General features: G+C 42.3%; 1 pseudogene across 1 annotated transcript; it reads right to left on the bottom strand.

The window, feature by feature from the left end:
* Positions 1 to 17,067: 17,067 nt before the first annotated feature.
* On the bottom strand, positions 17,068 to 17,973 carry LOC308045597 (olfactory receptor 14J1-like; annotated as a pseudogene). Its single transcript has one exon. The product of its transcript is annotated as an olfactory receptor 14J1-like (transcript).
* Positions 17,974 to 24,806: the final 6,833 nt, after the last annotated feature.

The following is a 24,806-nucleotide window of genomic DNA, read 5'->3' as shown; positions in this document are numbered from 1 at the left end:
TTTTGACACACATACTGTGCAATTATTTTTGCGACAGACACAATGTAGAGGGCGGTTTGTGACACACACACTGTGCAATGGGGTTTTTGACACACACACTGTCCAGGGGGATTTGTGACACACACGCTGTCTAATGGGGTTTGTGACACACACACTGTCCAGGGGGTTTTGTGACACACACGCTGTCCAATCGGGTCTGTGACACACTGACTGTCCAGGGGGGTGTGTGACACACACTCTGTCCAATAGGGTTTGTGACACACACGCTGTTCAATAGTGTTTATGACATACGCACTGTCCAGGGGGTTTTGTGACACACACGCTGTCCAATGGGGTTTGTAACACACACACTGTCCAGGGTTGTTTGTGACACACACACTGTCCAATGCGGTTTGTGAAACAAACGCTGTACAATGGGTTCTTTGACACACACGCTGTCCAATGAGGTTAGTGACACACACACTGTCCAGGGGGGTTTGTGACACACATGCTTTCCAATGGGGTTTTTGACACACACACTGTCCACCGGGGTTTGTGAGACAACCACTGTCCAATGGGGTTTGTGACGCACACACTGTCTAGGTGGGTTTGTGAAACACACACTGTCTAACGGGGTTTCTGACACACACACTGTTCAGGAAGCTTTGTGACATACACGCTGTCCAATGGGGTTTGAGACACACACACTGGCCAGGGGAGTTTGTGACACACCCACTGTCCAATGGGGTTTGTGACACACACACTGTCCAGGGGGCGTTGTGACACACACGTGGTCCAATAGGGTTTGTGACACACGCACTGTCCAATGGGGTTAGAGACACACGCATTGTCCAATGCGGTTTGTGACATTCAGGCTGTCCAATGGTATTTGTCACACTCACACTGCCCAGAGGGGTCTGTGACACACATGCTGTCCAATGGGGTTTGCGAAGCACACACTCTCCAGGGGAGTTTGTGACACACATGCTGTCCAATGGGGTCTGTGACACACTGACTGTCCAGGGGGGTGTGTGACACACACGCTGTCCAATGGGCTTTGTGATACACACACTGTCCAGGGGGGTTTGTGAAACACACGCTGTCCAATAGGGTTTGTGTCACACATGCTGTTCAATAGTGTTTGTGACACACGCACTGTCCAGGGGGTTTTGTGACACACACACTGTCCAACGGGGTTTGTGACACACACGCTGTCTAATGTGTTTTGTGACACACACACTGTCCAATTGGGTTTGTAACATACATACTGTCCAGGGAGGTTAGTGACACATATGCTGTACAATGGGATTTATGACACAGAAACTTTCCAATTGGGTTTGTGACACACAGACTGTCTAGTGGGTTTTGTGACTCCCAGACGCTGTGCAATGCGGTCTGTGACACATGCGCTTTCTAATAGGGTTTGTGACACACACACTGTCCAAAGGGGTTTGTGACACACAAGCTGTCCAATAGGGTTTGTTACACACACGCTGTCCAATGGGGTTTGTGACACACAAACTGTCCAATTGGGTTTTTGACACACACGCTGTTCAATAGTGCTTGTCACACGCACTGTCCAGGGGGTTTTGTGACACACCCACAGTCCAATGAGGTTTGTGACGCACACACTGTGTAGATGGGTTTGTGAAACACACACTGTCTAATGGGGTTTCTGACACACACACTGTACAGGAAGCCTTGTGACATACACACTGTCCAATGGGGTTTGAGACACACACACTGTTCAGGGGGGTTTGTGACACACACTCTGTCCAATGTGTTTTGTGACACACACGCTGTCCAATAGGGTTTGTGTCACACACACTGTCTAAAAGGATTTGTGACACAAGCGTTGTCCAATGGGGTTTGTGACACACTCAATGTCCAGGGTGTGTTTTGACACACACACTCTCTAATGTGGTTTGTTACACACACACTCTCCAGGGGTGTTTGTGACCCACACGCTGTCCAAAGGGGTTTGGGACACACATGCTGTGCAATAGCGTTTGTGACACACACGGTGTCAAATAGGGTTTGTGAGACACATGCTGTTCAATAGTGTTTGTGACACACACAATGTCCAGGAGGTTTTGTTGCACACACGATGTCCAGTGTGTTTTGTGACACACACGCTGTCCAATACGGTTTGTGACACACACACTGTCCAATGGAGTTTGTGACACATACAGAGTCCAATGGGGTTTTTGACACCAACAGTGTCAAGGGGCGTTTGTGACACAACGGCTGTCCAATGGCGTTTGTGACACACACGCTGTGCAGTAGCGTTTGTTACACACACGCTGTCCAATAGGGTTTGTGACACACGCACTGTCCAATGGGGTTAGAGACACATGCAGTGTCCAATGCAGTTTGTGGCATTCACGCTGTCCAATGGGGTTTGCGACGCACACAGTGTCCAGGGGAGTTTGTGACACACACACTATCCAATTTGTTTTGTGACACACACAGTGTGCAATGGTATTTGTGACACACACACTGTCTAATGGGGTTTGTAACACACTCACTGTTCAAAGGGGTTTCTGACACACACACTGTCTAATGGAGTTTATGACACACACACTGTCTAATGGGGTTTGTGTTACACACACTGTCCAGGGGGGTTTGTGAAACACACGCTGTCTAAAGGGGTTTGTGAGACACACGCTTTCTAGGGGGGTTTGTTAAACACACGTTGTCCAATGGCGTTTGTTACACACAAACTGTCCAATGGGGTTTGTGACACACACGCTGTCCAATGGGGTTTGTGACACACAAACTGTCCAATGGCGTTTGTGAAAACCAATTGTCCAGAGGTCTTTGTGACACACAAAATTTCCAATTGGGTTTTTGACACACACGCTCTCCAGGGGGGTTTCTGACACACTCGTTGTCCAGTGTGGTTTTTGAAAGACACACTGTCCAGGGGGGTTTGTGACACACACAGTTTCCAAAGGGGTTTGTGACACACACGCTGTGTAGGGGGGTTTGTGAAACACACACTGTCTAGGGGGTTTTGTGACACACACGCTGTCCATGGGGGTTTGTGACACACACACTGTCCAATGGGATTTGTGACACACACGCTTTCCAATAGGGTTTGTGACACACATGCTGTCCAATGGGGTTTGCGACACACACGTTGTCCAGAGGGCTTTCTGACACACAAACCATCCAGTTGGGTTTTTGACACACACGCTGTCCAGGGGGGTTTGTGACACACACACTCTCTAATGGGGTTTGTGACACACACACTCTCCAATGGGTTTTTCGACACACACGCGTTGCAATGTTATTTGTGACACACACAATGTACAGGGGGGTTTGTGACACACATAGTGTCCAATGGAGTTTGTGACACACATGCTGTCTAGGGGGGTTTGTGACACACACGCTGTCCAATGGGGTTTGTGAGAAACACTGTGTAGGGGGGTTTGTGACACACTCATTGTCCAGTGGGGTTTTTGACAGACACACTCTCCAGTGGGGTTTGTGACACACATGCTGTCCAAAGGGGTTTGTGACACACACGCTGCCCAATGGGCTTTGTGACACCCACACTGTCCAATGTGGTTTGTGACACACACGCTGTCCAATGGGGTTTGTTACACACAAACTGTCGAATTGGGTTTGTGACACACACGTTGTCCAACAGGGTTTGTGACACACAAACTGTCCAATGGCATTTGTTGACACACACATTGTCCAGAGAGCTTTGTGACACAAAAACTGTTTAATTGGGTTTTTTACACACACGCTGTCCAGGGGGGTTATTACACACTCGTTGTCTAGTGAGTTTTTTGGCAGACACACTGTCCAAGGGGGTTTGTGACACACACACTGTCCAAAGGGGTTTGTGACACACATGCTGTGTAGGGGGTTTTGTGAAACACACACTATCTAGGGGGTTTTGTGACACACACGCTGTCCACGGGTGTTTGCGACACACACACTGTCCAATGGGTTTTATGACACACACTCTGTGCAATGCTATTTGTGACAGACAAAATATCCAGAGGGACTTGTGACACACATACTGTCCAGGGGCTTTTGTGACACAGACAATGTCCAGTGGGGTTTGTGACACACACGCTGTCCAACGGGGTTTGTGATACACACATTGTCTAGGGGGGTTTGTGACACACACACTGCCCAATGGGGTTGGTAATACACACAGTGTCTAGGGGGGTTTGTGACACACACACTGTCCAATGGGGTTTGTGACACATCACACTGTCCAATGGGTTTTTTGACACACACGCTGTGCAATGTTATTTGTGACACACACCATGTACAGGGAGGTTTGTGACACACACACTGTCCAATGAAGTTTGTGACAGACATGCTGTCTAGGGGGGTTTGTGACACACACGCTGTCCAATGGGGTTTGTGACACACACGCTGTCCAGGGGGATTTGTGACACACTCGTTATCCAGTGTGTTTTTTTACAGACACACTGTCCAAGGGGGTTTTTGACACACACACTGTCCAGGGGGGTTTGTGACATACACGCTGTGTAGGGGGGTTTGTGAAACACACACTGTCTAGGGCGTTTTGTGACACACATGCTGTCCACGGGGGTTTGTGACAAACACTGTGTAGGGGGGGTTGTGACACACACGCTGTTCAAAGGGGTTTGTGACACACACGCTGTCCAATAGCATTTGTGACACACACGCTCTCCAGGGGGGTTTGTGACACACACACTGTCTAGGGGGGTTTTAAAACACAGACTGTCTAATGGGGTTTGTGACACACACACTGCGCAATGGGGTTTGTGACAGACACACTGTCCAGGGGGGTTTGTGACACACACACTGTCCAACAGGGTTTGTAACACACTGTCCAGGGGAGTTTCACAGTATCACAATATCACAGTATTTTTGGCAGTGGAACGGACCTCAAAAGATCATCTAGTCCAATCCCCCTGCTGGAGCAGGAATGCCAAGGTGAGGTCGCACAGGAACATGTCCAGGCGGGTTTTGAATGTCTCCAGAGAAGGAGACTCCACAGCCTCCCTGGGCAGGCTGGGCCAGTGCTCTGTCACTCTTACTGAGAAGAAGTTTTTTCTCAAATTTAAGTGGAACCTCTTGTGTTCCAGCTTGATCTCATTACCCCTTGTCCTATCATTGTTGACCACCAAGAAGAGCCTCTCTCCATCCTCATGGAGTTCACTCTTTATATCTTTATAAACATTAATAAGGTCACCCCTCATTCTCCTCTTCTCCAAACTAAAGAGACCCAGCTCCCTCAGCCTTTCCTCATAAGGGAGGTGCTCCACTCCCGTAATCATCTTTGTTGCCCTACGCTGGACCCTCTCCAGCAGTTCCCTGTCCTTCTTGAACTGAGGGGCCCAGAACTGGACACAATATTCCAGATGGGGTCTCACCAGGGCAGAGTAGAGGGGAAGGAGGACCTCTCTCGATCTACTAACCACCCCCCTTCTAATACACCCCAGCATGCCATTGGCCTTCCTGGCCACAAGGGCACAGTGCTGGCTCATGGTCATCCTGTTGTCCACCAGGACCCGCAGGTCCCTTTCCCCTACACTGCTCTCTAATATGTAATTTCCCAACCTATACTGGAACCTGGGGCTGTTCCTGCCCAGATGCAGGACTCTACACTTGCCCTTGTTAAATTTCATTAGGTTACTCCCCACCCAACTCTCCAGTTTGTCCAGGTCTCGCTGGATGGCAGCACAGCCTTCTGGCGTGTCAGCCGCTCCTCCCAGCTTAGCGTCATCAGCAAACTCGCTGATAGTACACTCTATTCCCTCGTCTAAATCGTTAATGAATATATTGAATAGTATTGGCCCCAGTACTGCCCCCTGAGGCACTGCACTAGATACTGGCCTCCAACTAGACTCCGCACCATTGACTACCACTCTCTGGCTTCTCTCCTTAAGCCAGTTTGCAACCCACCTCACTATATTGTCTAGACCACACTTCCTCAACTTAGCTGTGAGGATGCTGTGGGAGACTGTGTCAAAGGCTTTACTGAAGTCAAGGTAGACCACATCCACCGCTCTGCCATCATCCATCCGCCTTGTTACATTCTCATACAGGAACATGTCCAGGCGGGTTTTGAATGTCTCCAGAGAAGAAGATTCCACAACCTCCCTGGGCAGGCTGGGCCAGTGCTCTGTCACCCTTACTGAGAAGAAGTTTTTTCTCAAATTTAAGTGGAACCTCTTATGTTCCAGCTTGATCCCATTACTCCTTGTCCTATCATTGTTGGCCACCGAGAAGAGCCTCTCTCCATCCTCGTGGAATTCACTCTTTATATCTTTATAAACATTAATAAGGTCACCCCTCAGTCTCCCCTTCTCCAAACTAAAGAGACCCAATTCCTGTTGATATTCTTAAAATTAATGTTGAAATTTTTCGAGTTCCTGTCACAATTTTTGAAATCCTGTTGAAACTTTTAAAATTCTCACTCAAATTTTAAAATTCTCGTCAAAAATGTTCAAATTCCCATTGAAATTTTTAAATCCTCATCAAAAATAATCAAATCCTCTTGAAAGGCTATGAGGTTGGTCAAGCATGACTTACCCTTGGTAAAGCCATGCTGACTGCCCCTAATAACCCTCTTATCCTTGATATGCCCTGAGATGGCACCAAGGATAAGCTGTTCCATTACTTTCCCAGAGTCAGAGGTGAGGCTGACTGGTCTATAATTACTTGTGTCCTCCTTCTTGCCCTTTTTGAAGACTTTTTGAAGACTCTTTGTGACACACACACTATCCAATGGGGTTTGTGACACACACGCTGTCCAATGTGGTTTGTGACACACACACTGTCCAATGGGGTTTGTTGAAATTTTTCAAATTCCTATTGAAATTTTTCAAATTCCTGTCAAAATTTTTGAAATCCTCACTAAATTTTTGAAATTCTCACTAAAATTTTAAAAATTCCGGTCAAAATTTTTACAATTTCAAGTAAAAATTTCTAAAATTCCAGATGAAATTCTTTAAATTAATGTTCAAATTTTTAAAGTTCCTATCAAAATTTTTAAATTTCCTGTTGAAATTTTGTCAATTCCTGTTGAAATGTTTAAAATTGCCATTCAAATTTTTCAAATCCTGTCCAAATTGTTCAAATTCCCCTTGAAATGTTTCAAATTCCTGTGAAAATTTTTACAATTTCCTGTCAAAAATTCTAAAATTCTAGTTGCAAATCTTAAAATTAATGTGGAAATGTTTCGAATTCCCTTCAAAATTTTTCAATTTCCATCAAAATTGTACAAATCCCCTTTTAAATTTTTCAAATTTCTGTCAAAATTTTTGGAATCCTGGTGAAACTTTTAAAATTCTCACTAAAATTTTCCAAATCCCCATCAAAGTTTTTACAATTTCATGTCAATATTTATAAAATTCCAGTTGAAATTCTTAAAATTAATGTTGAAATTTTTAAAGTTCCTATCAAAATTTTTTAAATTCCCGTTGAAATTTAGTCAATTCCTTTTGAAATGTTTAAAATTCCCATTCAAATTTTTCAATTCCTGTCCCAATTGTTCAAATTACCTTTGAAATGTTTCAAATTCCTTTCAAAATTTTTACAATTTCATTTCAAAATTTCTAAAATTCCAGTTGAAATTCTTAAAATTGATGTTCAATTTTTTAAAGTTCCTATGAAACTTCTTAAAATCGCCATTGAAATTTTGTCAATTCCTTTTGAAATTTTTAAGTTTCCCATTCAAATTTTTCAATTTCACTTCCAAATTGTTCAAATTCCTATTCGAATTTTTTAATCCTCATCAAAAATTGTAAAATCCTGTTGATATTTTTCAAATTATTTTTGAAATTTTCCTAATCCCTGTCAAAATTTCTAAAATTCCAGTTGAAATTCATAAAATGAATGGTCAAATTTTGAAAGTTCCCATCAAAACTTTTAAAACCCCCATTGAAATTTTGTCAGTTCCTCTTGAAATGATTAGAATTCCTATTCTAATTTTTCAATTCCTGTCCAAATTTTTCAAATTCCCTTTGCAATGTTTCAAATTCCCATCAAAATTTTTACAATTTCAACTAAAAATTTCTAAAATTCCATTTGAAATTCTTAAAATTAATGTTGACATTTTAGGTTTCCTTTAAAATTTTTTAAATCCCCATCAAAATGTTTCAAATTCCTGTCAATTTTTTTTACAATTTTATGTCAAAGTTTCTAAAATTCCCAATGAAATTCTTAAAATTAGTGTTGAAATTTTTAAAGATCTCTACAAAATTTTTCAATTCCCATCAAAATTATTAAAATTCCCATTGAATTTTTTCAAATTCCTGTCAAAATTTTTGAAATCCTGTTGAAACTTTTAAAATTCTCACTAAAATTTTTAAATTCCCATTGAAATTTTTAAATTCTCATCAAAAATTTTTAAATCCTGTTGAAATTTTTCAAATTGCTGTCAAAATTTTTACAATTTCACATCAAAATTTCTAAAATTCCAGTTGAGATTCTTAAAATTAATGTTCAAATTTTTCGAATTCCTGTCACAATTTTTAAATCCTGTTGAAACTTTTAAAATTCTCACTCAAATTTTAAAATTCCCGTCAAATATGTTCAAATTCCCATTGAAATTTTTAAATCCTCATCAAAAATAATAAAATCCTCTTGAAATTTTCCAAATTCCCATCAAAATTTTTACAATTTCACGTCAAAATTTCTAAAATTCCAGTTGAAATTCTTAAAATTCATGTTCAAATTTTTAAAGTTCCCATCAAAATTTTTTAAATCCCGTCAAAATTCTTCAAATTTCTGTCAAAATTTTTAAAATTTCATGTCAAAATTTTTAAAATTCCAGTTGAGATTCTTAAAATTAATGTTGAAATTTTTAAAGTTCCCATCAAAACTTTTAAAATTCCCGTTGAAATTTTGTCGATTCCTGTTGAAATGTTTAAAATTCCCATTCAAATTTTTCAATTCCTCTCCAAATTGTTCAAATTCCCTTTGAAATGTTTCAAATTCCTTTCAAAATTTTTACAATTTCATGTAAAATTTCCAAAATTCCAGCTGAAAATCCTAAAATTCATATTCAAATTTTTAAAGTTGCTATCAAAATTTTTAAAATTGCTGTCAAAATTTTGCCAATTCCTTTTGAAATGTTTAAAATTCCCATTCAAAATTTTCAATTTCACATCCAAATTGTTCAAATTCTATTTGAAATCCTTCAAATTCCTCTCAAAATTTTTAAAATCCTGTTGAAACTTTTTAAAATCTCACTAAATTTTTTCAAATTACCATCAAAATTTTTACAATTTCATGTCAAAATTTTTGAAAACTCCAGTTGGAATTCTTAAAATTAATGTTGAAATTTTTCAAATTCCCTTCAAAATTTTTCAATTCCCATCCAAACTGTTCAAATTCCCTTTGAAATTTTTCAAATTCCTGTCAAATTTTTTCAAATACTGTTGGAACTTTTAAAATTCTCACTCAAATTTTCCAAATCCTCTTCAAAATATTTACAATTTCACCTCATAATTTCTAAAATTCCAGTTGAAATTCTTAAAATTAATGTTCTAATATTTAAAGTTCTCTTCTAAATTTTTCAATTCCCATAAAATTGATCAAATTCCCATTGAAATTTTTCAATTCTCATCTAAAATTTTAAAATCCTGCTGAAATTTTCAAATTACTATTGAAATTTTTCAAATTCCCATAAAAATGTTTACAATTGCACGTCAAAATTTCTAGATTCCAGTTGAGATTCTTAAAATTAATGTTCAAATTTTTTGAATTCCTGTCAAAATTTTTGAAATCCTGGTGAAACTTTTAAAATTCTCACGAAAATTTTTGAAATCCCCATCAAAATTTTTACAAGTTCACGTCAAAATTTCTAAAATTCCACTTGCAATTATTAAAATTAATGTTGAAATGTTTAAAATTCCTTTCAAAATTTTTCAATTCCCGTCCAAATTTTCAAATTCCCCTTGAAATGTTTCAAATTCCCGTCATAATTTTTACAATTTCATGTAAAAATGTCTAAAATTCTAGTTGAAATTCTTAAAATTAATGTTGAAATTTTAAAAGTTCTCTTTAAAATTTTTCAATTCCCGTCCAAATTGTTCAAATTCCCTTTGAAATTTTTCAAATTCCTGTCAAAATTTTTGAATCCTGCTGAAACTTTTAAAATTCTCACTCAAATTTTCCAAATCCCCATCAAAATTTTTACAATTTCATGTCAAATTTTCTAAAATTCCAGTTGAAATTCTTAAAATTAATGTTCAAATTTTTAAAGTTCCTATCAAAATTTTTAAAATCCCTGTTAAAATTTTGTCAATTCCTTTTGAAATGTTTAGAATTCCCATTCAAATTTTTCAATTTCACATCCAAATTGTTCAAATTCTCTTTGAAATTTTTCAAATTCCTGTCAAAATTTTTCAAATCCTGCTGAAACTTTTTAAATTCTCACTAAAATTTTTCAAAGTGCTGTCAAAACTTTTACAATTTCATGTCAAAATTTTTAAAAACTCCAGTTGGAATTCTTAAAATTAATGTTGAAATTTTTGAAATTCCCTTCAAAATTTTTCAATTCCCATCCAAATTGTTCAAATTCCCATGGAAATTTTTCAAATTCCTGTCAAAACTTTTAGAATTTCACGTCAAAATTTCTAAAATTCTTGTTGAAATTCTTAAAATTAATGTTGAAATTTTTAAAGTTCTCTTAAAAATTTTTCAATTCTTGTCCAAATTGTTCAGATTCCCATTGAAATTCTTCAAATTCCTGTCAAAATTTTTCAAATCCTGTTGAAATTTTTTAAATTCTCACTAAAATTTTTCAATTCTCATCAAAATTGTTCAAATTCCCTTTGAAATTTTTCAAATTCCTGTGAAAATTTTTCAAATCCTGTTGAAACTTCTAAAATTCTTACTTAAATTTTTCAATTCCTGTCAAAAATGTTCAAATTCCCATTACAATTTTTCAAATTCCTGTCAACATTTTTACAATTTTACATAAAAATTTCTAAAATACCAGTTGAAATTTGTAATATTAATGTTGAAATTTTTAAAGTTTCCTTCAAAATTTTTAAAATCCCCATCAAAATTTTTCAAATTCCCGTCAAAATTTTTACAATTTCATTTCAATTTTTCTAAAATTCCAGTTGAAATTCTTAAAATTAATGTTGATATTTTTCAAATTCCCTTCAAAATTTTTCAATTCCCGTCCAAATTATTCAAATTCCCTTTGAAATTTTTCAAATTCCTGTCAAAATTTTTGAAATACTGTTGAAATTTTTAAAATTCTCACTCAAATTTTCCAAATCCTCTTCAAAATTTTTACAAATTCACGTCAAACCTGTGACAATACAAAAAGGAACACTTTTAGGTCAACTTGTGCCTTTTTTGGGTTCTGTTCCTAGGACTGAGCAAGTTCTTCGTGGGGACAATGGATCTGGTTCAACTGGAAAGCCACTTATTTTTTGGTCTCAAACAGTGGCAGAGAAAAGGCCACAAATGGTTTGTACACTCATAATGAATGCTTTTGTTCCCAGCCAGGTGACCCTTACTGGACTGCTTGATACAGGAGCAGTTGTCACTATAATTTCACAACAGGACTGGCCTCCTTCTTGGCCCTTGGTTTCAAATACTGTGGGTGTGATGGGACTGGGTGGAGTCGCAAACAGTTTGATGTCAGCTAAACCAATAGTGATTGCTAATCCTGAAAACCAAAGGGCTACAGTGAGACCTTATGTGGCCCCAGCCCCACTGAATTTATGGGGGAGGGATTGCCTAGGGTAGTGGGGAGTACGGATAACTACGGATTTTTAACAGGGGTCACTGTGCTGCAGGGTGTTTCTCGGCCCACTTTAGCACTAAAATGGTTAACTAAAAGACCAGTATGGGTCAATCAGTGGCCCCTTGCTCAGGAAAAACTTACAGCCCTGCAATCTCCTGCGACGGAACAGCTAGCTGCGGGACACATAGAGGCCTTACATAGCCCTTGGAATACTCCTGCATTTGTTATCAAAAAGAAGTCTGGAAAATGGAGGTTATTACATGACCTACGAAAGGTTAATGAGGTTATGGCAACTATGGGAGCCTTGCAACCAGGTTTACCTTCTCCTACAATGATTCCAATGCAATGGGAAATTGTTGTAATAGATTTGAAGGATTGTTTCTTTACTATTCCTTTAGCAGAACAAGACATAGAAAAGTTTGCCTTTACTGTTCCATCTGTAAATAACGGAGAGCCAGTGAAAAGGCATCATTGGAAAGTGCTGCCACAAGGGATGAAAAATTCACCTAACATATGTCAATGGTATGTGGCAAAAGCTTTGAGTCCAGTACGTGCTTTGTTTCCATCAGGATATTGCTATCATTATATGGATGACATTTTGTTGGCCGCAGCAACGCCACAAGAATTGAGTGAAATGGAAAATAAAGCACGTGAGTCATTAAATCAGTATGGGCTGGTTATTGCACCTGAGAAGGTGCAACGACAACAGCCATAGCTTTATTTGGGCATGAAAATTTTGGATCAGACAGTGATACCACAACCTATAAAACTGCAAGTAAAAACCAAAACACTGAATGATGTGCAAAAATTGGCAGGAATGATCAGTTGGGTGAAGCCTTATGTAGGAATCCTCTCTTCTCAATTACAGCCATTGTTTGATCTCTTGTGAGGAGACACTGATATTTCTGCCCCTCGCACCTTGACAACAGAAGCACAGCAGGTAATTGCGAAAATTGAACAAGCAATCAGTAGTAAGCACGTATGGAGAATTGATTTGACAGTGTCTGTACAAGCAATTATTTTGATTGATCAATGCATTCCTTTTGCTATGATCGCACAATGGCATGAGAAGTGGGAAGATCCTCTACATATTTTAGAGTGGGTCTTTTTGCCAGCCAAATCAAAAAAAGACAGCCCCAGGTCTTTTTGAACTGGTGGCTCAGGCAATTATTAAAATCAGATCACGTTGCATGGAATTAATGGCAAGAGATCCAGAAACAATCATGCTTCCTGTGCAAAGTGATTATTTTGAGTGGTGTATGGCTAATAGCTCTGCACTACAAGCAGCTATAATGAATTATACGGGTCAAATCAGTTATCATTTGCCCTCACATCCAGTGATTAAGTTAGGCAGTCAGGTAAGATTTGGTCAGAAGCAATTGAATCAATCAAGCCCAGTAAATGGACCTACAGTATTTACAGATGGATCAGGAAGGATGGGCAAGGCAGCCATTGTTTGGCAGGATGGGCCACAGTGGCAACATCAAGTAGAATATCAGGAAGGATCACCACAAGTGGTCGAACTTAGAGCAATGACCATGGCATTTCAGGCCTTTCCTGGCCCTGTGAATATTGTGACAGACTCTGCTTATGTGGCTGGGCTTGTACAACGGTTGGATAAAGCTGTATTGGGACATGTGTCTCATGAAAAGTTATTTGGTATTTTAAAACTGTTATGGCTTGAAATTCAGAAGCTTTATTTGGACATCATGAATATTATGTCATGCATGTTAAAAGTCATACTACGTTACCAGGTTTCATAATAGAAGGAAATGCAAAAGCAGATTCTCTAGTTTCAGCAGTGACTTTAGGACCTGTTCCTGATGTTAAACAACAGGCAATAGCGTCACATCATTTCTATCATCAAGGCTATCGTGCTTTGAGACGACACTTTGGCATTTCAAATCCTGAGGCACGTGCTATTGTTGCTGCGTGCCCTGATTGTCAAGGTCAGCATATTCCTACTTATTATGGTACCAATCCCCGTGGCCCTTGAGCCTTGCAAATTTGGCAAACTGATGTTACACATGTACCTGAATTTGGGCGCTTGAAGTATGTTCATGTCTCTATAGACACCTTTTCTTCTGCTATCGTTGCCACTGCTCATACTGCAGAATCTGCACGAGATGTAATACGTCATTGGCAGCATGCATTTTCCTTCTTGGGTGTTCCACAACAGGTAAAAACAGACAATGGTTCAGCATATGTATCCCGAAAAGTTGCTTCATTTCTGCAGCTCTGGGGAGTATCTCATGTTACAGGTATTCCTCATTCTCCCACAGGGCAAAGTATTGTGGAATGTGCTCATGGCACGCTCAAGCATTTTCTTTTAAAACAAAAAGGGGGAATGTTGGGTGAACCACCTGATGCACGCTTGGCTAAAGTCACATATGTTTTAAACTTTTTGCAGGTTTCTGATGATGCCCAGATGCCGCCCATTCTACGTCACTTTTCCTCTTTAGTGGCTCAAGAAAGGGTGGGTCCAGGGGCAAAAGTGTTGGTGTGGGATTTGCGCACAGGACAATGGACGGGTCCACATGAATTATTAACCTAGGGGAGAGGCTATGCTTGTGTCTCTACAGATCAAGGACCACAATGGTTGCCTGCGCGAAATGTGAAACCTGTGTTGCCTTCCTACTGATGATTGCTGCAGCTGCTTCATCTTGGATGCCTGCACAGACAAAAACTAACATGTGGATTACTTTAGCCAACATGACTGGCCAGGACTCCGTATGCCTAGCTATGGCATCTCCGGAAAATCCGTTCCACACATGCTTGGTTGGCATCCTCCTTGATGACTACAGTAGCATCACACAACTGTTTCAAAATAGTGGTCGGTGCAGAGGCATTGCAACAAACTGTAATAATACTAACATGGCACTTTGGATTAACCATCTCCCGGAAATAGACATTGAACCACAGGAACTGGAATTGCTGGGATCTGTGCCTATGGATGCTTGTATCCAGCTGATTTGTGAAAAGTGCCAGGACAATATGCTAAAGCATGAATGGATAAGACTGCAAAATGTTAATGCTACCCTTGATGACTACAGAAATGAAACTCGTTGCTGCAATGCCTTGCAGAAGAATCCAAGGGGTGTTGTTAACAATGTGGGACAGCGACCCCAAAACCTCCTATATGGTATATTCTTGATCTGCGGAGATAGAGCCTGGCCAGGAATTCCTTCTAATGCTGTTGGAGGACCATGTAGTTTGGGACAATTAACTCTCTTAATGCCAAATGTATCCATGATAGTCGATCACAGAAAAGCGACACGGGAAAAATGTTTTTTGCATGCATATAAGTCAAAATGTGATGACAGAGTAGATTCTTGGGGATCAGGATTAAGGGTTTTAGGATCTCTTGTACCTGGTGTTGGCACAGCTAAAGCTCTAAATACTTTAGAAAAATTAGGATGTTGGCTAGCTAAGCAAACTAACAGAACTTCTAAGGCCTTAAGTGGACTTCTGCTAGATGTAGATTCTATAAGACATGGTACACTGCAGAATAGAGCTGCAATAGATTTTTTGTTATTAGCTCAAGGGCACAGGTGTGAAGATTTTGATGGTATGTGCTGTATGAACTTGTCAGATCATTCTGAGTCAATTCATAAAAGCAGACAATTATTGAAAGAAGGGGTTCAAAGGTTACAAGTTGATGATGGATGGGATTGGTTAAATAAATTGTTTAGTAGCTGGGGGCTTTCAGGATGGTTGTTATCAGTAGTGAAAACAGGACTGATTGTTTTGATGATTGTTGTGGTTGTGTTACTGATGTTGCCATGCATGATTTCTCTGCTGCAAAGGGCCCTGCAGCAGACAATGAGGGCAGCATTTTTAGCACAAATAAAAAAAGGGGGAATTGTGGGAAACTGCAACGGGTCTGTGGAATCCTTGACAGAAAATATGAGAGTAGAGATCAGCCTTGAGATATTAAGATTTACCCTTGAGAAGGATGGGAGTAAAGGAGTATCCGGAGAGAGGAGAGATGTACCCGTGAGAGAGAAGGGGATAGAAGAATAACACGGATGATAGAAAAATTAACCAATGAGATGTTAGTGCTGTAACTTGTAACCAATAGTGAAAAGACACATGAACTGGTAGAATTGTATAAAAATGCACTTGTAGCAATAAATGGCACCTATTACTTTCATCTTGAAAGAATTTGGTCCATGTCGTTTGTCCGTCTCAACCGTGACAGGTGTGTCACCTGTTCTGCACTCACCTGGGATGTCCCACATCATGAGGAATGGACACAGGGACCTCAGTTCAAAGAAGAAGATCCCAGTGAGTGGATGGTTTCCCATGGGCTGTTGCTTCCAATGTTAACTGACCTCAAGACCATGTCTGTGCCACAGGCCTTCATGGAAGCCCCAGGAATAGCTGATGGTATTTGTGCTCACTCGTGTTCATCTCACCTCACATACATGATGTACATGCTCACATCTCATCTGTACAAAGGAAACAATGGACTGCTGAACTACTCATTCATTGGCCAGCCATGGAGGGAAGAACAACCCCTGTGGGTAAGAGGCCAGTGCTGGAAATGGTGGTTGTGAGGGGCCAGTCCATGGTGATTGACCTGAGGCTGCTTCCAAAGGGGTGTCTGGTGCACAGGGGCACAGCCCAGCCCCTTCTCTGCTGGTCCTGCAGGTCTCTGGCAGGAGGCCTGGCTGTGAGAGGACACTGCTGTGTGCCAGCCCTGCACACACATACTGTTTAGCTGCAAAATGGTGTTTTCATCTGTGGGACACTTTCTTGTGCATGTTCTTGACAGAAACTTGAAGAAGACCTAAACCTTCAGGCCCCACCCATAGGAGATCACCTTTCTAACTGCAAAGGCTGTTGTGAGGCCAGCTCTGTCACAGCAGTGCCCATTGCCTGTCCCTGCCTGCGCTCACAGGACTGACACACAGCAGGATGGTGACCAAGCTGCCAGAGCAACTCAGGCCTTGCACCAACACAAGGGATGAGAAGGAGAGTGTGGGAGTGGAACCAGAACAGCTCTGGAAGAACAAGCACTGGTGCTCCCTGGCAGTGCTGCCATGCTAGAGTTTTCCCTCCACCCATGCACAGGAACTGTCTCTGCAGCTCCAAAGAGTCCTTGCAGGAAGGATATAGTGAAAAAACAAGTCACTACAGGAATCTTTATTTTTTTTAGAGACAAGAAGAGTACTGTTCCTCATTTACACAGCCAGTGCTTTTAAAAGAAAAGCTGACAGTGGATCAGAAAGGGGCTGAAAACATCACCGCAATAAGAAAACAACAGAAAATCCAGATTACAGGTTGAGCCTGTAATTAGCTACATTAAAACTCCTGTGTAGAAGCAGATGAGCAGTTTATTGATTCAGAAAACACTAAGATATGAGTTTCCACAGGGCATTCTTGAGCTCCTGGTTCCTCATGCTGTAGATGAGGGGGTTCACTGCTGGAGGCACCACCGAGAACAGACACCATCAGATCCAGGAATGAGGAGGAGATAGAGGGGGGCTTCAGGTAGGTAAACATGCCAGTGCTAACAAACAGGGAGACCACGGCCAGGTGAGGGAGGCAGGTGGAAAAGGCTTTGTGCCGTCCCTGCTCAGAGGGGATCCTCAGCACGGCCCTGAAGATCTGCACATAGGACACCACAATGAACACAAAACACATAAAAGCTAAACAGGCACTGACCACCATAAGCCCAAGTTCCCTGTGGTAGGAGTGTGAGCAGGAGAGCCTGAGGATCTGGGGGATTTCACAGAAGAACTGGTCCAGGGCATTGCCCTTGCACAGGGGCAGTGAAAATGTATTGGCTGTGTGCAGCAGAGCAGTGAGAAACCCAGTGGCCCAGGCAGCTGCTGCCATGTGGACACAAGCTCTGCTGCCCAGGAGGGTCCCGTAGTGCAGGGGTTTGCAGATGGCAACGTAGCGGTCGCAGGACATGACGGTGAGAAGAAAATACTCTGCCAAAGTTAATAAGACAAACAGAGCTGTGCAGCACATTCTCTATAGGAAATGGCCCTGGTGTCCCAGAGGGAACTGGCCATGGATTTGGGTACAGTGGTGGAGATGGAGCTCAGGTCAAGGAGGGAGAGGTTGAGGAGGAAGTAGTACATGGGGGTGTGGAGGTGCTGGTCCCAGGCTATGGTGATGATGATGAGGCTGTTGCCCAGGAGGGCAGCCAGGTAGATGCCCAGGAAGAGCCAGAAGTGCAAGAGCTGCAGCTCCCGTGTGTCTGCAAATGCCAGGAGGAGGAACTGGGTGATGGAGCTGCTGTTGGACATTTGCTGGCAGGGGGCCTGGGACGATCTCATAGGAGGAAAAGACAGTGACAATTTAGAGCACAGTTCTCTCGGACAAACCAAAGACATGTCCCACAAACCTTACCCTGTGACACACAGACACACTTCTTTTTCTATGAGACCTTCTTTCAGCTCTGTGGCTGGAACCCTGCTTGGTGCTGGCCAAATGTGTAATCAAGACCACGGTCTCTGCCTGTGGTCTCTTAATAAGTCAGCCCAACTCTGTAGAATTGGCCCTAGATAGAGGTCAGTTCTGAGGGTCAAATTTTTCTGATGAAATCACTGCTAATACAAACTGGCCTTACAGTACTCTCAGTGATAAAAATAATTTTAAAGGGATTTTAAAAGTCACAGGTTTTTTGCAGCTCCCCCACCATCTCTCCTGGAGAATTTTCTTGGATGTCAGAAAACCTCAGCATTTCTGCTGCACTCAGAGATAACAGAACGAATCCTGCAAGGCAAGAGGATGGTCTGAGGGTCAGTGCAGAGTGAGGGGAGCTGGTCTGTCCCTTTGTCTTGCTCCCAGCTGCCCTGGGCTGGCACCTTTCTGAGGTGGAGGCTGGTCACACTCCCATGTTACTCTGAAAAGCCACCAGGCACTGCTGAGAGCAGAGGGACCCACCTCAGACCACGATATATCTCACCCTTTCTTAATGTCTCAGCACCCCACTTTTGGCCCAGGACACATATGGCTCATTTCACAAACCCAACAAGATTTTCGCTTCATCTCTGTGTTTCTCCATGGGGCTTCCAGACAACACAAAGATGACAGAGCCCAACGGGGTGTGACAAAGCCCAACAGGTCTTGATAAAGTCCAGCAGAGCCCAACAGATGCTGATGAAGCCTAACAGGGCTCGACAAACCTGACAGAGCTCGACAGAGCCCAACAAGCCCCAACGGAGCGCAACGGAGAATGACAGAGCCCAACAAGGCTTGACAAATCCTTCGAAATTCCTTACCATGAGCAGCTGAAAACGTGTGGTCCTTTAATTTCTCTCCCTGCAGCATCCTCAGCCTGCAAGGTGCCCAAAGGGGGAGTCAAGGAATGGAGAGAAATGCAGCAGTGCAGGAGCTGGGATAGTAAGTAAACATCGGTTTCTCCAGGTTTGTGTGCGGATTCTGCAGATCTTTTCTATGAGTTTTCTGCCTGGAAGGGTGACCAGGGGAGAGGAACAGAACACTGGAGTTTTGGAGATGCCTCTCTGCATATTGCTCTACGTTGAGAGACCAGAAATAATTCTGGCCATGCTTCTGACTCTCTTGACATCTGTATTATCAGCCAGTGGAATCTTGGGGACAAAACATGACCTTTGACTCGTGCACGTGAGGTCCTTACACAACATTTGAGCAAGGTCAAATACAGCAGAGAACAGAGGGAAGAATAAGGGAGGATGATTTTCTTACCCTGAGCAGATTTCTCGTGCATGTGGAAGCTGTTAGAGGTGCCCAGGCAGGCAGGAAAGATCCCCCCTGAGCCAAACGGAGTCTGGCACACAGCTCAGTGATGTTTCTCAGCCTATGAGTTAATTTGGGTCATCCCAGCTCAGAGGTGAGTACCCTCAGCCTCCAGCGTGCAAGACCTTCTAATGAGCAATCCTCTGGCAGGGAAGGTGTAAATAGGCACAAACAGATAAACCTCACCTGGGAGGCCTGGAGGGACCTATGGAATGTGGGAGATAAGGCAGACAGGGCTGTAGGAAGCTGATTTGGGGTCACTAGATGGTGCTGTTGATCTTGAAATGAGAACAGACAGCTCTCAGAAGAGGAAATCTCTCTCCCAACTTGTAGCTGGAGTATCTGCCCAAAATGATAGTTGACTGGTGGCATCTTACACGTTTCCTGAACATCGCATCTGCGCTTCAGCCTCTGACGGTGAAGGTATAGTGACAAAGGAGTACAATAAACACAGGAAAATCAAGAATTGGACAAGTGTGTGCTGTGCCCAACCTTGTGGCCTCAGCTCTGCCCTTCCCCAAGCCTGCAGGAACCATGAGGCACAGGGGACAATATTTGGAAGAATATTTGAAATCCTGTACTGTAGAAGTAGGTGTGAAGAGAGGCCACCAGAGCAGGCTGCTTTGATGTGGAGTACCACATATTCCCTTCCATTTCCACAGCCTCAGTCACCTGTAGGTGTTGAGCAGAGCTCATACACATCATCAGTGATGCAGAGCATCATTTGGGGATCAAATTCATTGGGTTTAACAAGCAGAGAAGTACTGTGGGCTGGCAGGAGGTGCAGTAGTGCACAGCAGTAAATGATATTCCAGGGGGAGGGTTTGTAGACAGGCTCATGGGGCAAGGGCATCTGGTATCACTGGAGCAGAGTAGTGGATGTCTTATGAGGAGCGGCTGAGGGACCTGGGGGGTTCAGCTGGAGAACAGGAGCTGAGGGGAGACCTTCTGATCTCTGAACTGCCTGAAAGGAGCTTGGAGCCGGGGGGGGTCAGGCTCTGCTCCCCAGGAACAACCGCCAGGACAAAAGAAAATGGCCTCAAGTTGCGCCAGGGGAGGTTGAGGTTGGATACTGCGATTCTTCCCAGAAAGAGTTGTGAAGCACTGGAACAGGCTGCCCAGGGTGGAGTCACCATTCCTGGAGTGAATTTAAAGACATATAAAAGAGGCTCTTAGAGACGTGGTTTAGTGCCAGAGTTATCACTGGACTCTATGATCTTGAGGGTCTCTTCCATCCTGCTCCTTTTACTGGGAGGTAGTCTCTTCTTCAAGAATAGCAGGGCACAGAAAGTTTCAAAGCATGTTGACTTTCAGGGCCATTTTTTTCCAGGAAAAAACAGCCCAGAAAAGTGTGCAGGTGGAGAAGCAATCTATACATAAGCCATGCCCTGGAGTCATGGTTCCTGGGGAAGAAGGAACATCCCGATCCAAAATGTTGCTACAGAGTAGTGTATGTGTACAACATACAGAAGCTGGTAGAATTCAGTTTATCTACTGATTATATCCTGTTTAAGGCTCAGAGACCCTCATTTGGTAAGGACTGTCCTGAATATTGGCAAGGGCTAGTGAAAACATTTGGGATACTATTTCCCGTGGAGTTGTATTAGTATCTGGTACACAGTTTTTCCCTCTTTAAAGGTATGGCTCTAGCTCATGTCCAGCATGAGGGCAGGTGAGCAGAGAAAGCTCAGCCCTGCTTCAGGTCGTAAACTCAATAGGAGAAGCATTCCACGTACACCCTGTCTCCTCTCATCCCTTCCTCCCCACAGTGTGGCCCTGCAAGCCCAGGCACTGGGACATCTGGGTCCTGTGACACTCAAAGCCCTGACCCCACTACAGATCCTGGTTTGTGACCTGTCCAAGTCACTGCAAAAATCCAACTTTTACTGTTTATTATTGCTGAGATCCAGTTTAGTACCATCTGTTTGGGCATGAGCAGAGCCATATCTGAACATCAGCTGCAAGCAAAAATAACCTCCAAGTGTACAATTTTGATGTATTTTTGTTAACAGACCTACATTCAGGTATGTGTTGTATTATTTCTAAATTAGAACTAATTGTCCCATACTCAAGGCTTGATTTTTCACACCAAATGTTTAGATCCTGTGTCTATTGGTAAGGCCTTTAGAGTATTCAAGATTTTTAAAAAAATAAAGATAAATTTCAGGCTATCTCAAATTTTACTGTAGTGACACTAACATTTGGTGCAATCTACCTATGTAACCTTGTTTCTTACCATCACCCTGATACCCGAGTGCCTTCTTTGTGAACACCCTGGCTTGTCTGTCATTCTTCCCTTTTGGGGATGAATGTCTGAAATTGGGCCCTAACATGAGCAGCATCCCTGGAAAGCTATATGCAAGGATATAGAAGAGACAGAGCAGCACCAGCACATTCTGTCAGCCAGGTCACCAGGCTGGCTCCTCTTCCAACACAAAGCTTTCTTCAGTGCTGAAGGACCTTCTGATGCAGAACGTGACAGTGCCCTGCATAAATAACGTGTTTGTCGAGGGTTTAGATTGTGGGGTGACAATAAAACCCTGGCAGATGTTTTGTTAACCCCCTCTCCCCCCCACTTTCTCCTTTGCCCCTCCCTCTCCCCTCTTCCACTAAGGAGAGGCGATCAGGAGGGAAAGAAGAACAGAGAGAAGAGAGTCGGAAAAAATTAACAATGTTTTACTAATGCTACTAATAAGAATAGAGAAAACAATACAAAATATACAAAACCAATCTTGAAAGTCTCAGCAACTGCAGAGCCGGCACCCAAAGTCCTGGAATTGGACTCTGAAGCCAACCGGAGCTGGATTCAGGCTCTCACTAGGCCTCAGTTCGCAGGGACGACTAGCAAGGTCCTCTCCTAATGTCGGCCATAAGGAAAAAAAAAAAGCAAAGGCAAAAAAAGGGACGAGATCCTCGTGATCTCCCACTTTTATATGAAGTATTCACGTGAATGGAATGTTATACACAGTTGGTCGGTTTCTTGGTCACTTGTTTCTTGTCACCCCTCTCACGAGATGTCCATCCATGCTTATCAATAAGTTTGCATTCCATTGCTAGGTTTTACCAAAACATGTGTCTGGTTCTCCAGGAAAATGCAGTTAATATGAAGGCTTTAGCTGACAGGCAAAATTCACTGAAAGAGAAACTTGTCTTTAACAAAACCAGGACAGTGTTCTAGGCAAAGCTGGGGATGGAACGGACAATACATTAGCGAAGGAGGATGAAGAAAACTTCTAGTGTCCACCCACGGCAGGATCAGCAGTAAAAAGCTGCAGGTAAGAAAGAAGACAAGCAGATGAGGATGGTTTTCCATCACATCTCCCTGGCTGGAGCTGGATGCAAACCCACCTGGAAGCAGAGGGGGATGATAACCTGGAGGACAAGTGTGCTCAAAGCAGCACCTCTAGCTCTAGGGCACCTTAGGCTGGCCTGAGAGCCTGAGATGATCCAAGGGCTGCAGGACAGCCCTGTCCTCGCTGCAACATCCTGCTCTTGCTGCCAGGCATCACTAATGGTGTATTAATGATCATAGCTAGCACCTGCCTTGTGCTGCTCCATCTGGTGATTGCAATCTGCGGTTATTTCGGGTTAAATGGAAAGATTTGGACTTTCAGGTTTTCAAGCAGCCTTTTTGATGTCAAGGAAGGGTAAATGTTTTGAAGCCTTTCAAGATTTCAGCCTTGAGTTCTCTGAGGCAGAAATTATTGACTGGTCAGAGGAGTAGGAGGCCGGTGAAGAGGTTATGTCAACTGAAGATCATGTCAGTGGGTAAATTAAGATTGCATAGGAAATCTTTATAGTGTCTGTGGCTTCTGATTGCTTGACTGCAACTGTGCTGTGGCTTTAACCATGTTTAAAATGCAATTTCCTAAGTTTTGTAAAAGCTTACTGAAAAAAGTATTCAATTAAGGGAAACCATGTTGACTCCGATTTTCTTCCTCAGTTCTCCCTGTACAGCTATTTCTAAATCACTTGTAAGCTTTTTCAGCTATCCTGAGTACTACACAGTGTAGGGTTGAGCAGAGTAAAATGACCGATATTGTAATGGACTTCTCATCCTAGTACATGACAGAAATAATAGATGTCATGATACACGACAGCCCTTCTAAAGCCCTGTGGAGCCAAACAAGGTGCAGTAAGCCTATATCTCCTACTTCCTACCCCTGTTTTGCTTCTCTGTGACTGTCCTTTGTATCCTCCCACATTTATTTCCCCAGTAATGGAAGACTGTATTCGAATTAAAAGCAACTCTGTATGAATAAGAACATGCTGTGGCTGCACCACTCCCCTTTGACAGTGCTGGGTGGAATGCTGTAACCTCAGTCTGCTTTTTGAGGAGATTTTTGCTGCGTGGAGTAGGTTTTGGGGTTGTTTTCACCAGTAGCCATGTCCTCCTTTTGGCATTGCACCAGGTAATGCACATGCTAACAGCTGCAGCCTCTCTCACTATTACCATGTAGCATTCACCTTCTGTTTGTCATTCGGGTGATGCCAAAACTCCATTTTAAATGTCGATACTAGTTCCCATTTTCAAGCCACATCAAACAAATGTTTTATCTGTATCTGTACAGCTCATCTTGGCTGAAATGTCTGATGAGTTAACGGTGTCCTTCCCTTGTCAGTGACACCAGCCACCACGATCCGTGTTTTCCTGCCTCTGCCGCTTCACAAATCCTTTATCTCCTCTGTCCTGCATTACCAAATGCCTCTCTTCCTACATCAAGGGCCACCCTTAGAAGTAATTGCTTCTTAAAATAATATGAAATGAACGAAAGCAAAGGCTAGAAAATGAAATAAACACTCTTCCTTCTCTGGTTTCCTAGGGAGATTTTACAAGGAGTGAATGGGGAGGGTGGTTCCTGATGCTTAAGTGATTGCCCCGCTCTCCTCTTCCTTGACTTAACATGCATCAGGGGGTTATTTCTACACGTACCAGTGACGCACAGGTTGCAAATTAGCAATGCCTCTACTACAGGATGGAAAGGAAATAAAAAGATGGTTAGTTTTTCTGGTTTTGCTTAAATACTCTTGCCAAATGTTATGTGTCACTTTGTATTTAAGCAAAGAGAAGAGCTGGTAGGAAGATGGATGAGAAATAGGAAAAACAAACAAACAAAAAACCACCAAAACAATCCTGACAATCTTGTATCAGCATTTCCAAATCAGCTCTAATTAGTATTAGATACTGCACCAGCAGATGATCTGCTTTAACAGGATCGTAGGGGGACGTATCCCAATGAACCCACGGCTCAAGTCACTTTGAATTTGGAAAAATAATTGTGTCTTGCAAATGAGAGACTTTACATTTGAAAATAAGCAGAATGCATATGTACTGCAGAACTGTATTTACTATTTTTCA

This window comes from Nesoenas mayeri (assembly GCF_963082525.1).
Source record: "Nesoenas mayeri genome assembly, chromosome: 14".
NCBI classification, from domain to species: Eukaryota; Metazoa; Chordata; class Aves; order Columbiformes; family Columbidae; genus Nesoenas; species Nesoenas mayeri.
The sequence above is the reverse complement of the archived record's forward strand: the minus strand, read 5'-3'. Positions and strand labels throughout refer to the sequence as shown.